At 43.1% G+C, this 15,525-nt stretch overlaps 1 protein-coding gene across 1 annotated transcript in view; it reads right to left on the reverse strand.

Annotated features, from left to right (window-relative positions):
* The window catches only part of LNX1 (ligand of numb-protein X 1), a 106,851-nt gene extending 98,893 nt beyond the window's left edge, over positions 1-7,958 (reverse strand). Inside the window, exon 1 of the mRNA XM_054687874.1 lies at positions 7,922-7,958. The gene's annotated coding sequence lies outside the window, so the exon portion shown is untranslated. The remainder of the gene's footprint in view (positions 1-7,921) is intronic.
* Positions 7,959-15,525: the final 7,567 nt, after the last annotated feature.

The following is a 15,525-nucleotide window of genomic DNA, read 5'->3' on the forward strand; positions in this document are numbered from 1 at the left end:
AACAAGGAAACTGGTTAAGTGAAAAGGGTCCCAAGTGGCTAGCCAATTAGATACAAGTTCTAGAAGCCAGAGAAGGTCTTTCACAAGCCTGTGAGAGCGGACAGAAAATTTACTTGTCTTGACAGAAGATTTACTGCCTTTCCCCTGTGGGGCCATGGCACACCTTTTATATTTGTGTTTGCTTGTAAGCACTCACTCCTAGAAGAGATGGTCTTAGTGGTGAAATGGACACCCTACTGAAGACAACAATGAAGCAGAGTATGTTGCTTTTATTTGACCAAGGGCTCTGTTCATATAAATAGTCGCCTTGGAATCCTGGGAAAGGCTGATGCCAGAGAAGCAGGGAGAAGTAGCAAACTGGTATTCTCTCACACAAAGTTGAAAAAATATTCAGAAAATGTTTATGGTTTTTAACTGCTACCCTAGTTTTATGCGTGAAATAAGAAAAAATCAGATGAAGAAAGAGACTGAAATTCTCAGCAACTGTTTTGCTGAGTTTCAATTCTGTGGGTGTTCATTGATCATTTGTTCCATGCCTGACATTTGTCTTAAATTCTGTGACAGTCTCCATAGGGGATTCAATTTTATCTTCAGTGAGCTTAAGTCTTATTAGAAAATGAGCATACAGATAGAAAAAAATGATGAAACAGTGCAAGAGGATATACAATGAATATATTCCCTGAAGCAGGTGCCAGGGACAAACTTTGGAGGAAAAGGAACAAGACAGCCATGCAGTTCGGCCGAGGACCGTCAGGGAAAGGTTGTGGGCTAACTAGATGGGCCTTTCAGAGGATCATCAAGGATCATGGAATTTGGACAAGTGAAGAAATCCAGATGACTGGAAGAGCCTGAGCAAATTCCTCCATCACGGGAAAGGAACATACACACTGGTGTTCGGTGCTTCCACAAGATGATCCAAACTCCACATTATAAAATTACTTATTTGAAAGTCATGGGATTTTTGAGTTGGGTAAGGATTTTAGATTTTTACCAAGTACAGGAATCTCCTTTCTAACATCCCTAGGGTTGTCTGAAACACCCCCAGGGATGGGGGCTCATCAGTTCCCAGCAGCTGAATTCTTCTCTCTTCTTACTTTGACCTCCTGCCTTTCAGTGTAACACAGCTCACATTTACTGCCCCCAAACCTGACAGTCTCCCCGAGTTAAAGACAGCGTTGGTGATGTCTCCCTTGCTTTTCTTTTTGTCTCTGGGAAGCATCCTTCACCCAGGATGCTCACTGGTTTGATAAAGTCCCTTTGAAAACAGGGCACCTGGAAGCCAACACTTAACCTGCTTATGGCTTGAAGGGCTCAGAGTTAAGTAGAGTGGTTGCATCCTTAACCAGGATGATACTTGTCTACTAAGACAACCAAGATGGCCTTCACTGATTTGTTGTGTAGATACATCCACTATTGGCTGAAAAAAATGCTTTAGGACTTTAGAATATAAAACACTATTGTGTCTTGAACATAGAAATAAATGGTAGTGGTGAAGGCTGCCAATTCTAACTCTCCTTGCCTGTATTTTGCCCAGGATTTTTCCCATTCCAAGTGGACAAGGAATCTCTCGGTATGCAGTGGGAGAGGTTTGTGTATATGATTTTCAGCTGGGAGGTTAGTGGGTCGAATGATGGCTCCCCCAAAGATATATCCACATGTTAATCCCCAGAATCTGTGAATTTGACCTTATTTGAAAAATGTTCCTTCAAGATATAATTAACTTAAAGATTCTGAGATGAGATCATCCTGGGTTATTTGAGCGGGCCCTACCCTAAATCCAATAATAAATGTTTTGTGAGAGACAGACAAAGAGAAGACATAGACACCAAGAAGGTGATGTGCAGAGATTGGAGTTATGTAGCCATGAGCTAAGAATTCCTGCCACCAACAGGAAGAGGCAAGGCAGGATTCTAGAGCCTTCAGAGGGAGTGTGGTCCCACCAACATTTTGATTTCAAACTTCTGGTCTCTACAAATGTGAGAGAATACATTTGTGTTTCAAGCCACCAAGTTCATGGTGGTTTCCATGGTAAACCTAGAAAAATAATATAGGGGGGTATTTCCTGGAACATTTCCCCATGAATGGGTAATAGCCCACTCCACCCCGTCTCTACATGATTTGGGAGTATGGGAAATATACTAGAGTGGCAGCCATTTGCACTGCTATATACTTAGGGACAGCAGTTATGCTCTGGTATAAAAATGCAATAACCTTCTTTTAATCCATTACTAATTGAGAATACAGATGTCTTCAGAGATTACTGTTAAGTAAAACTTGTAAAGGCCTCAACTGGGGAGAAGGTCATGTATAGAATATAGAATAGCTGAGTATGCATGAGTGTGTGTATGTGTGTGTGTTGTTGAAAACATAATACATGTAGAGCAATGACACGTAATGAGGAGTTTGAAAATACTAGGTGAGTCATGTATTAATGTGAGTATGCAAGAACCTAAACATGCAGCGTTCTATTCAAAAAAGGCCACATGACTGTCAAAAGCAGTCATAAGCAAGTTATGCAAATCATCCTGACAGATAACAATGACATATTTAAGCCTCACCATCATGCATGTGCTGTTGCCATACACTGTGCCAAGAGGCTATTAAAGAAAATTCTTGGAAAGTTTCCACTCTACTGCTGGTGAAGTACTCTGTGTCCCCGTGACAAATGCATCAAACACAGAAGCAAATAAGAGTCACTGGAAAATAATGGTGGAATTTACATCCACACATTCCAAGTCACACAGTAGTGATGTGCAAAAAGCGCTCCTGGCTGGTTGGAACAGAACCAACTGTCCCTGTGAGAAGTGTTGTAGTTCACCCACCATGTCATCCCTTGAGCAAAAGAGGAGTGATTCTCAAAAGGCAGAGAAAGAAGGGCAGGGGATGAGGGGAAGGGAAGAAGCAGGAAGATAATTGCAATAAAAAGACCATTATAAAAAACAACAAAGCTCAGGGTCCTCCCTGGTGGCACAAATGGTTAAGCACAGCACTGTGAAGCTATCCGCAGCCTCTGCAACATGAGATTGATCCCCCACTTCGATCCCTGAGTTCAATCCCTGCCTGGTAGCTACCCATATGGCGCAGCAGACCTCTCCTGTCTCGCCCGCTGCTCCCCTCAGCAGTGTATTTTAGTCAGTCTGCCTGTTCTGCTCCCCACTCTGTCTCTGGTGAATCCTCTCACCCTTCCCCAACCCCCGCACCTCTGGCCTGGGCCCCAGTTCTTGTGTGCATAAATAAATAAATCTTAAAAAACCAAACAAACAAACAAAACACAACAAAGCTCAAATTTGGAAGTCACTTTGTGTACCCACTACCCGAAGCAGGAATCCCTTCTTTATCCTCATTTTTAGAAATATTAAATAAAATGAAGTAAATATTACTATTTAATTAACAATTCACTAGGTAAAAGATAACACAGTGGTATTTCCATTTATTTTTTGAAATTACAATGGTACTTTCCATTTATTTTTTCATTTAATCTTTTTTTTTCATTTAATCTTTAAGAAGATTTTATGAGGTCAGTGATATAATCTTCATTTTACAGATGTGAGTATGTGCTGCTAAAGAAACACAGCAACCCTTTGGTATCCATTCAATCGTTCTGCAAACACACACCAAATATATTAAATATATCACTAAATATAATTTACTAAATATTAAATATTCCACTAAATATATCAAAAAACAATTAGCTTTGGTGGTAGGGAATTCAGGACCCCAAAAGGCAACCTACTAGATTTTAAACAACTTTAATTCTTAGACAGTTCTCTCTTCCATGGATCTGAGAGGCTGTTCCTGAAAACCAACACTCGTCAGTATGATGTCCTCATCTTTTAGGACAAAAGGAGATAAGAGGAAACAGTGACTGTAAGAAGATGATAAGAGATGACCAACATTTTGTGTTTCAGATATGAGCTCAGTGCTTATACTTAACAACTTGTATAGTTTCCATGTTATCTTTATTCTTTGGGGATAGTAAATGGTTAAATCCCACTAACCCGGGAAAAGGGTTGTAGTCTTTCAAATAGTTTTTAAAAGCTCTTGATACTTTGGAGGCACTGTCATGGGACAATAAATTTGCCACCCACATAAAAGTGAGTCTACGTGTGCCTGGACATAAATATCAGGGGTGGTTATGTAACAAGCCAGGAAGTCCCTGAGTACTGAAGCCGTGAGCAGGCACATTTGCACAGCCTCCCTTGCGTGTCATCTCCTGGCAGTGTCTAGAGACTGGCCTTTCTGCAGTCAGATCTTAGCAGAGCCTTTTTTCTCCACTTTAACTGAGGAATTCAAATCTTAAAGAGAGACACTAGAAGCCAGGGGACCAGAGATGGCGGTTCTGGGAGAATCCACTGTTTATTTAAATCCCAGACTCCTACTGCCCACAGTTTTGCATGAGTCCAGGCATTTCAATCCTGGGGCTCCAAGATAAACATGACAATCTAGATTTTCCTTCTAAGATTTTCAGGGTTTTTCTGGAAATCTTTTCTACTCAGAGTCTTGCCTCAAGTTGTGTGGGGCCATTGTTATGATTTCCAAACTGTAGCATGGTCCAAGATGTTTAACTTTAACCAACACAAACATGATTTTCTATAACACATGAATAGTTAACATTAATTGAGCATTTACTACCAGGCACTTTACATATAATTGTTTCAATTACTTCTCAATATAGCCTCAAGTCTGATAAGGATTTCATTTTTCAGATGATAAAATTGACACAAAGAGATATTAAGTAACTTATTGAACATCGTAATTAAATGACAGAACCGGTCCTCAAACCTCAATCTCCAATTCTGCCTGCTATACCTTTCTTTTAAGAAAATAATACTAGTAATAGTCAACATGTGCCAGTTCTTTACATATTTCAACTTATTTCATCCTCACTGTAACTCTTTTACTGTTGAGCTTTAGTGGGGTTAAATAACCTGTTCCTGGCACAAATAGTACATGGTAAAGTTGTACCCAGGCAGTTTGATGCCTGAGACCACACTGCAATTCTAAGGATTAACACTGTTCCACGTAGAATTAAATGAATAAGATAAATATTTCCTGGTGAGTTACTGTCCACCCCCTACAGTCAATCTGACTTACTCAGTCCTGCTGCAGCCCATCTAGCTCCTGTGAAGGAACAGAGGGTTTACGAGGCAAAAAAAAAAAAAGTGGGGGTGCATTTTAGCATCCCTTTTTGGGAGGGGAGTTAGGAATTAGACCAGGAAACTGATGAGCAGGGAGTTTGAAGTTCTTCCTCAGGGTTTCCGAAGCAAGCTAGTCTCAGGTTCAAGGTTATCAACCTCTTTTCTCAGTCCACTAGACTGTTATCTTGCTCTTGAATGATGAAAAGTTGCTTACATTCCCTTTCAAAATAGGATCAGACCTGGAGATGGTTCCAGGGCTTGTGAACACATCTGCTCTGTAGCAATGACTCAAGGTCATCAAAAGCAACAGGATATTCTATGGGGGAGCAAGCATAACCAAGAGGTGCATAAGTCCCCTTTCATAGCACAATGCAGGCTCCCAGCTGGCCACTCCTCAACCCAGAGACTTGGCACCTCAGCTCGCTAGGGCTGCAGCGGCTGTGAAGTGTTTATCTGCAAGATTGGAGGAGAGACCAGGCAAGCCATAGACCCCGGAGATAACAAAATGGAAAGCAGAAAGGGCCACTTGCCAAGACCGATTATAGCAAATGACAACAGGCCATTTCCCCCAAAGGCCTGTGGAGGACCACACTGGATGGGTTTGCTGTGATGAGAGACTTGAAGGACAGCAGTGACCAGCAGCTCCTATACACAGCCTGGGAGGCTAGTGGAGACCAATCTGCCAGGCTTGCTTAATGACACTGTTTAAGCATTCACCTGTGTTCGTTTTCTTTCTCTGAACTGTTAACATTGGAGTTAATTACTTATACTTAATAACCATAATAAGAACTACCAGAATTCCTAATAATTGCAACCACATAAGATCTTTTATCTCAATGAGATCTGACTATCTCCTCCAGTGATTATCTCCTCCAAACAACTCAGGGAAATTCCTCCAGAAGCATCTAGCCTTTGTTTGGTACCCTCTGGCACCAGACATTAGCTGCTGAATGTTCTCTGTATGTTACCTCATTTATGTCTCACAACCACATTGTCTCATAGGCATTATTAGCTCCTGTTTTGCTGATAATAAGGATCATAGAAGTTAAGTAACTTGCTCAAGGATATAGGTGAAAAGATACCCTTTTTTCAATCAGGCCTCCTGCCCTAGTCCCCAGGGAGGGAACCCCTGTGGGTCTTTTCATCTGTTGGTCACACTCATATGCGACATCCAAAAGAACAACTGTGTTATTGACAACCTGATCTGAAGTCTCCTCTGTAATTTTCTGACTTTCTTATGTTTGGGGCCATAGTATCCAAGCTTTTGTGCCAGGGACATTTACGCATAGTGATGAGACGATTCGTTTAATCCTAAATGAACAACTGTACAAGAACTCATGAGCCGTGGAAGGCCAGAGGGAATCTGGTCTTGTGCCGAGGTTTCTGACTTTAAAGGCACATTTTTATCTGAAAAATTCAGGATACAGGAGACTTTTTTCTCTCCTTTGTTAACAAAAAACCCTCAGTCAAGTAAGAACAGTCTGAAAGGACTAGCAGTAGCCACCACCCAAGCACACCACTGAAGGGAGAACAGAAGACAAAGGTCAGTGAAACACTAACAGCCTTCCAGAGTCAGAGACTCCAGCAACAAGTGCAGAGCAGACACTTCGCGGGGAGAAGCAAGTGCTTGAGACAAGACTCTCCTCAGCTTGTTTCAATTCATACTTTTGAAGATTTTACATGTACTTTGAATTTCCGGGTGCATAAAGATGAGCATAATTCCTAACAAATTATTCTCTTGCAAACATATTGGCTAACTGAAATCTCAGAAAAATAGCTGAGTCTCCGTCACAGGTTGATTTTACATTCTGACTTTTCCAGCTTATCGTACTAAGGAACTGAGTTTGGAGATGGTCTCCTTCCTTTCTCAAACTAGAATATTGGGTGTAGAGTGACAAAGACTGTCAAGAACAAAAGTCATACAGGCTGTGTGATCAGGATTAAGAAAACAAAAATGGATCCTAGAGGTAAAATTACTTAAAAATAAAGTCAGTTCCTGTCAGAACAATCTCCTTGGTATATTTGCTATAAAAATAAAAAGGAAGCATTTTTTAAAAAATTAAAAATCAGATCTGAAGGTGTGTTATGTTTCTGTAAGCACTGAGGAAATAATCTTTACTTTCACAGGTCAGCAGGCAGCCAGTCTAGAACTGAAAGTCAACAATTCTGATCCAGATGGCAAAGTGGTTTTAAAACAGTATTCAACAAAGAACAAAGAAAACAATAGACTTCTGAGAGAAGAAAAGGGAAGAAAACTAGAGTAGAGGGTTTCTGCGTAGGGCAACAACATATACCTGAGGAAGAGGTAAATGGGAGGGGGATCTTAAGGATGTCTCGCAGGTTTAGATTGAAATTGACTCTGGTGAGATGAATGCAGAAAGTCAGGCAAAATAAGACAGCTTAGAATTCAGTAGATGCTGGCCTGCCAAACCCCGTTAAATGTGCTGAATAGGTCTTCTTCACCCTTGCGGTTTAAAAAAAAAAAAGTCTTCACTCCACTCCAGGGTTAAAAAAAAAAACAGATCAACTTTCCGGACAAGCAGAGACTGGATTAATGATTAAGAGAAACAGAAAGGATTAAATATCTGTCTGGAGAACTTTCTAGTGCAACCAAAATGTCAAAGGCATCCCTCCACTAGAGCCTCTCAAAAGCGCTGCTTCCTCTGGGCCAAACACCCAGTGCTCAGCCATTCAGCTACTATTTTCCATTCAAATTCTCATTCAGACCCCTCAGGGCCTAGTGGTCTAAATGCTAAAAGAGAAAAATGGAAGGTTTAACTCACCTTTTTCAACTGTGGCTCTGGGACTCTCAAAGCAGCAGCAACCTCACAGCTTTCATGCCTTGTGGGTGATTCCAGCAGCTCCTAGGGCCACCAGAGAGGTGAGCAGCCTCAACCTCAGTATACAGGTGCCTCGAGGAGGGAGGAGGGCATTGGTTGGTGGAGGGCAGGAAATGTGTGACATCACGGGCGCCTCAACAGATAAAACATTGCTGGGACCTTAGCTATTGAAAGAGTCAGTAGGCCCCGCCTACCTGTCATTTACCTGAATACCTGCGAGCAGGTAGATGGCGTCTCTGCTCAGACAAATGAATCAGTTAGAGCAATTTGCCAGGGGGGGATTTACTTTCTTTCTTGAGCTCAGCACGCATCTAGCACTGTGCACAGATCTGCATTTTATGCCAGGTTGCTTAGCCACCCTCCTAATAGCTGCCTACCAAAAAGGGTTAAAAAAGGAAGTTTAAACACCCAAAGCCAGACCGCACTAGAGTGGGCAGATAAAGGAAGGGTGTGAAGCTGATGTTTACCCCCTACTGCCTTTTGGATAGCATCTATTTGAATCCCAAGTGCTCCTCTGTTTCAATATTATAATAAATTGGGGTGACCTTTCAAACTCATTAAAAAAAAATCTAAATTGAATTCGGTACTTGTCAGAAGTTTCAAAGCCAAGTTTTAAAACTTTTCTCCTACTCCCTCTCCCCCAGCATTTTAATTCCATATTCAAGAGTTTGTAACATTTCAGGCATTCCTACCTTGCTTTGCCTGGCAGTTATAGTCACAAGAGGGTTACAGTTCACTGTAGGCCTGCAATTAAGAGCAATTTAAATGATTCAGATTTGAATGATAGCACAGTAATAAGGTGGCGTTGTCGGCTGGTTACAGCCAGGAAGGAGGAGTCAGGCGATTTCGGTCCCAAGCTTGGTGTGTGACCCTGGACAAGTCACTGTGTTGGTTCATTTTCCAGCAGGAAAGTAGGGTAACTACAACAGCCAGCACCGCGGAAGCTGTGCGTGGTCACCTGCGGCGGTTAAGCCCTTTGGCATCTTGCAGAGGATTGCAAACAACTCCCCATCTTGTATTTAAGCGTTGTGTATTTGTGTGGCCCGGGTCCAGCATCATTGGACAATTTATTCACTCTCTGGAATGTGCTGCCTGGGGAAATTGTGGGTTCCCCCTCCCAGGAGGATGGCTTGTCTGCCCAATGAGAATTTTTTTTTTTTAATTGAGGGAAAAGAAATTGAAATTCCTAGTTTCCCCTTATTCTGTCTCTCTTCCCCCACCTGACACTAGAAATATCTTGGTTCTATACCTTCTAATATAATACATAACTTAGTGGTTTTCGGATGTTGGTTGGTGGGTAGGGTTTGGCTAGGGGTGGAGTGTAGGAATAAGGGGACATGGGAAGGGGGGCGGGGACAGGAAGCTCCCGATTCCGTTCTCTCGGCCTCTCCTTAGGCTGGGTGCAGCCAGCCAGTCATTCGATACGTCGTAAAACGGCGGAGACATTCTAGCCCAGGGCGCGGGGTGCGGGGCGCGCTGCAGACTTTCAGTGGCTCGAGAGCCTCCGCCCCCCAGCCCGGGGCTGCCCCCCTCCTCTCTTTGCTCCCCACTTCCAGCTCGCTCCAAATTACCTTTCCCACCTGGGAACAAGGTGCGATTGGAAGGGAGTAGGAAGCTTAAAAAAAAAAAAAGCCCCATTCACGTTTCTATCCAATAGGAACTGAGGTAGGCGTGGCTGCCACTGCATTATCCACAAGGACAAAAAGATAAAGGCAGCACCTTTCACATTCAAATGGTTCCGGAAAAAGCACCAGCTCCCCAGCTGGATACTCAGAGGAGAGACATCAGCAAACAAAGGCTTCTCCGTCCCAGGGCCCGGAGCCCTCTGGAAGAGGAGGAGGCGCAGGGCCCGCCCTCCCCCTGAGGAGTCATCCAGGCTGGCCTTGGGCCGCCTGCCTTCCGAGTGTGTCAGCCACGCCGCGCCTTGGTGAAGGGCCCCGGGTCCAGCTGGGGAGTGGGCAGTCGCAGACTTAGGCTAGGGGCGGTGAGAGGCGGGACGGGGAGCTGTGTGTGTGAGGTGATGGGGGACGGTGCAGGGAGAAAGAATGAGCGGGATGTGAAAAGCCCATAAAACTTTACCCAGAGGCCTTGGGCCTCTGGGGTCATCAGCACCTTGGTCTAGTGAATAAAAAGTAAGAACCAGAGTTGAAAAGGGAAGGGAGTCACTTCCAGGTGTGGTGTATAAACAAGGAGAAAAAATTAGATCTCTCTCACACAATCAGGCATCCCAAAGTGAGCTGCCTCTTGGTACTCCTGGATTGAGAATAATCTTTAAAGGTTTAAGGAACCAATATGGACTTCTTTCTTCCATTATTATGGAAATGACATTCTAAAGTATTGGTGAAAAGCTATAAATATTCATTAAACAGGGGCCTCTCTGGTGGCTCAAGGGGTTAAGTGCAGCACTATGAAGATATCTGCAGACTCTGCAGCATGAGTTCGATCCCTGGCAGGCCAGGGAGCTACACACATGGCTCAGCAGACTTCTCCTGTCTGGTGGGCTGCTCCCCTCAGCAGTATATTTCAGTCAGTCTGCCTATTGTGCTCCCCACTCTGTCTCTGGTGAATCCTCTCACACACACCCTCACCTCTGGCCTGTACCCCACTTCTTGTATGCATAAATAAATAAATCTTTTTAAAAAATCATAAAACACTAACACTGAATAGATACCTAGTGGGTGCTACTTGCAGTTCTAAGCATTTTTCATAACTGCCCTATTAATTAGGTAATGCTACTATTTGCAGCTGGGGTTTAAACCAAAGCCACCAACTTGCTTCAGAACTTCGTAATCAGCAAGTGGCAGAGCCAGAGCAGTTTTAACCAGGAAGGAAAAGGCAAAAGCTGTGATTATGCTCGGTGGATAGCTTCCTGGACACTATTCACTCCTCTTACCTATCTTCTATTCATAAGGAACTGCCTTGTAGAATTTTTCCTGGGAATGTATTTTCCTGGAAGGAATATCTCTGATTGCTAAGTAATTAGTAATCTGGCTTATGCATTGAGTGTATATAAATAGAACGCATATACATATGTATACAACTATGCATATATCTGAGAAAACACACCAGGAAATCCATTCCCTTCGAGTGCCTACTTCAAATCTTTTTGGATCCTATCAAACCAACCCCAAGAAGGGGAGGCCGACTGGAGGGGCTCCTACAGAACAATCAGTTGTAACCCTCTATGACATCTTTTGTAGTTGTTTCTCTTTTTAACTTCACAGTATGTTCCTTTAAAAGCTGGAAATCTTATCAAAATAATCACATGAACACAAAAAGACATAGAACTGGATAGTATGAGACATAGAAAATGAAGTTCCAATATAAACTACTGCCAAGATGGGTGGTGTAGACACAGATCTATCTCTTCTCCCACACACCATTCCCACTGTCATTGCTAAAAGGCCACAATGCCCTGGAGCTCAGAGGAAACGTTGGAACCTGGGGATTTCTCTCCCTAGTTTTACGGTAAGTAGGAGGGATAGTCAGGAAAGGCTAAAATTGGTGTTGGCAAGTCCAGCTGGGGAAGATGTCATGGAGAAGGGAACATGAGTTGGATGTTGAAGGATTTGGAAAGAGGGTGAGAGAGGCAAACAGTTCTAGGCAGGGCAGCAACTGTAGGGCAGGGATGGTCACCACCTGTGTGTGTTGGGAAGGAAGCCGCTCAGTGGGAGAGGACCAGGAAGACAAGACAATGCTGTGCTCACTGGCTGGGGAGATGAGGCCCCACTGTGCGCTAAATTTGGATGGATAAAGTGGGGGCTACAGTATGAAAAATCTCAAGGGCTAACTGCTTCAGTTCCTCTCATTATTGCTGGTCACTTCTTTCCTGATGATTAAGCAGCATTTTATTTAAAAAAAAAAAGAAAAAGAAAGAAATTCAGTATCTTGGGCGATGAGTAATTTATTAAGAGCAACAAAGTTTTTGGTATTGCACTAAGCTTCCATGATATGCCATTTTGCTCCCACATGGTCATGTTCCTCTTTAGATGCACGCCTCCTTTGCAGTCAATATATTCTGTAAACTTTGTTCTTGGAGAGCCAGGTGGAATGCATTAGAAAGCTCTCTGAACTCAAGGTTGAGTCTGTCCTCATTAACCAGCCAGCTCTCTTGGGTTTTTTGATTAATTTGAATTCTTTAATGTATCTTGACAGGGAAAGCTAAGGGCGGGCGTTGGGGGAGCAGGAGGTCTGTTTTCAGAGTTCTTCCTTCTTTCCATCAGAATGAAGGTTGGCATTCTCAAGGATTCCTCCTGGCAAGGAATCGATTGCTAATACCATGCTTCATGATTCGTCAGAATTACTTTGCTCCTATTTGCTTCCTTTTTTTTTTTTTCTGCAGCATATTTGTAGGGTTGTCTAAGATGACTGCATGCCATGGCAAAAGTGAACATATTCCATCTGATTTTAATAAAACGTATCTCTAGAGAAAAATTCTGGCTGAAACTATTTAGCGTTATGAGATGGGATTGCTGGCTACACACCATCATATTGGCTATAGGATGGCGTCGGTTTTTTTTAAACTAGCTCAGTTCCAAATCTCTTATTGGCTAATTACAAGTACTTAACATGTTGCAAATGAGCAGATCCCAGAAGGGCAATTATGGAAATAATAGTAATAATCACAAATACCAGCTGATGTGATAGATGCCATGTGGTTTTGCGAGTGCAGAGGTTTTTTGTGTGTGCATTTCTCTCAAAAAACTCCATCTGTATGTTGCCTGTTTTTGAAGATGAGCACCTGGGCTACCCTATGGTTTTAGGAGAACACTTTGCTTTGTGTGCTTTTGGGGGAGAGGGAGAAATACGAGGCAAATCAGTTCTTGAAGAGGGCACACATTTTGTGATGGCTTGCTACCCAGATAGATTTGTGGTCAGCACACTCTTCTTTAAGAGGAAAAATATTTGACATCATTACTGCTGTTCCTGTAACTGTTGCCAGGTCTGCACATCACATCTGCATACATCCTCTGTTTAGATGATGCCATCCTCACATGAGCCAGGCAGTGTTTCCATTTTTCGGTGTGGTCGTTGCTATTCTTGAAGATTGTCAGATCTTTATTTCTTTCTTACTCCCTCATCTGTAGTCACTATAACTCAACTAATTCCATGTATCAAAGATGTAAGATGTCTCTTCTAAACTTTGGCCTCACTGAGGGCCTCCATGTTTTTGTAGGTGACACCTCCTCAGCCATAAGACATTTATTTCTACTCCTCTCGACCTGCCCATTTTTAGACCTTTCCATGGATCTTTTTACATCCCCCACCCTAAATCTTCCATTTCAAAAAAAAATTGAGAATTCCACTTTCTGATGTATTCTTGTAACCATTCATATATTTTACTCCTTTACTCAAATATTGCCTTCTCCGGATTGACTGCAATTCCTAGTAGCTGGACTCCTGGAGGCTGCCGAAGAATATCTGTTCCCTGCCGTTTTCACTTCAAGCTGGTCTGGTCCAGATCCCACTTCCTTGCCAGCATCCTTACTTCCTAATGGCCTCGCAGAATCATGGAACCAGCCTTTTCTCTTGCTGTAAGCGTGAAGAATGGCGCCACACTATATGCCTGCTCCTCAGTGCCAGTAGCACTAGTCACTCTCCTTGGCATGCCTGCCCAGTGCTCCTTCCTTTCTTCCCGGTGCTCATCTCACCTTCAGTTCACTTCCTCGCCTGGCATGCTAGGCTTTTCCCGACCTGGCCCCTGCCTGCCCATCAAACCTTACTGACATCTCCCTATTCCTCTGCCCATGCCACGCTGTCCTCCCCCAGCCCATGCGCTAATACTGCATTCTAGCTGGGAGCACCCTCCCATCCCCCCAGTCCTCAGGAAAGTGGTTTCCAAAGCAAACTCTGACCATGCTCCACCCTTCACTTACTCTGCCCCTGCCAGCCCTGACTGGAAAAATGGAAAAGAACAACCAGGCAAGCTCGGCTTTGCTCTTCCCATTTCTGTCTTGGGAGCGAGCCACATTTTCCCTCGGCTGCTCTGGGCTCTGAGTCTCTCCCGGGCAGGCTTCTGAGGAGCTGCCATGCTCCATTTGCCCAGTCAGAGCCTTCAAGCTCTGTTTTCCTTGTTCCAAGCCTTGTTCTTTGATTTAGCCATTACCATTTGAAAGGTGATGTTTTGGCTGCCATAAATGCTCTGATGATTTTTGTCTCAAAATATTCTAAATCCATTATTCCCCCTTGGATACCCCCAAAACATTGTTTGTGGTTTCCATAGCAACATGGCTCTTCCTGCTGCAGCACCATGTTAACATTTATGTTCACTTACCATTGCTTGGTCGCCATTATGGACTTCATCTATGTCCTCTTACAGAATTCTGGCAGAAACCCCACGAGCTAAGGCTACTTAGCAGATGAAGAAACCGAGTCTCAGCGAGGCAGAGAGACTTGCCCAACATGCCCAGCTGGTAACAGGCAGACCTGAGGCTCAGGTATGACACCTTCTTCAGCCTGGGAAGCACTACCCCATCCTCAGACGTCAGCTCAAATACCGTCTCCTCTATAGAACTTTCCCAGCTTCCCCAGCAGCTATCCTACCCGTGCCTGGGTGGTGCTTTCCACGTGCTCTACTTCAGCAGTTATTTTCTGACTGCAAAATTTAAAAGACTGTCTCTTCTCTAGACTTCCAAGTAGAAAACTTGGTTTTTCATAGAGCCCCAGGACCTAAGCCAGTGTCTAAAGGAACATAGGAAGTCTCTGGTAAATTTTAGTTCAGAGAAGTAAAGAGCAAAGGGAACAATGAGGAAAGGGAGCGATTTCACATTGAGTTAAATGTCAAGGCCCTCTTCTCTTTTTCTAGGTCTACAGACTTTGGCAAGGAAACTAACTTTGTTCCTTTTAATTCCCACAATAATGCTACAATCTAGACATTCACTATTCATTCATTCACTCATTCAACACATTTATTAAACGCTGTTAATATGCTGCTCTGTTTGCAGGAGATAGTGTCCATTGATAGATGAATGACTAAAGAAGATGTGGTGCGCATGCACACACACACACACACACACACACACTCACTCACACACAGGAATATTACTCAGCTATTAAAAAAAGTGAAATTTTGACATTTGTGAACAGCATGGATTGACCTTGAGGAGATTATGCTAAGTGAAATAAATAAGAAGGGGAAAAGCAAATACCATATGATTTCACTCATGTGTAGATAAACAAAGCAAAAGAACAAACAAAACAAAACAAAGGCTAACTCTTAGAATCTGACAACAGAATCTAACCAGAGGTGAAGGGATGGTTGGCGGGGGGAGCAGGTAAATGGTGAAAAGGGTCACCAGGTGGAAACCAGATTTTCAGTGATGATCATAACATAGTGTGTACAGATGTCAACATTTAAGTTGCACATCTGAAACTAAAAAAAAAAAAGAAAAAGAAAACAAATGAACAAATAAAAGCCACAAAAATTCTTAGCTTATGAGGATAAATTGGGGGTTACCAGAGGGGATGGGGATGTGGTTGGACAAGTTGGGTGAAGGGGTTATTGTACAGTGTGGGTGAAAAGTAGGCCTTTGGTGATGGCGATCACA

The sequence above is a fragment of the Talpa occidentalis genome, unplaced genomic scaffold (genome assembly GCF_014898055.3).
Source record: "Talpa occidentalis isolate TD23 unplaced genomic scaffold, MPIMG_talOcc4v2.1 talOcc4.6, whole genome shotgun sequence".
NCBI lineage: Eukaryota > Metazoa > Chordata > Mammalia > Eulipotyphla > Talpidae > Talpa > Talpa occidentalis.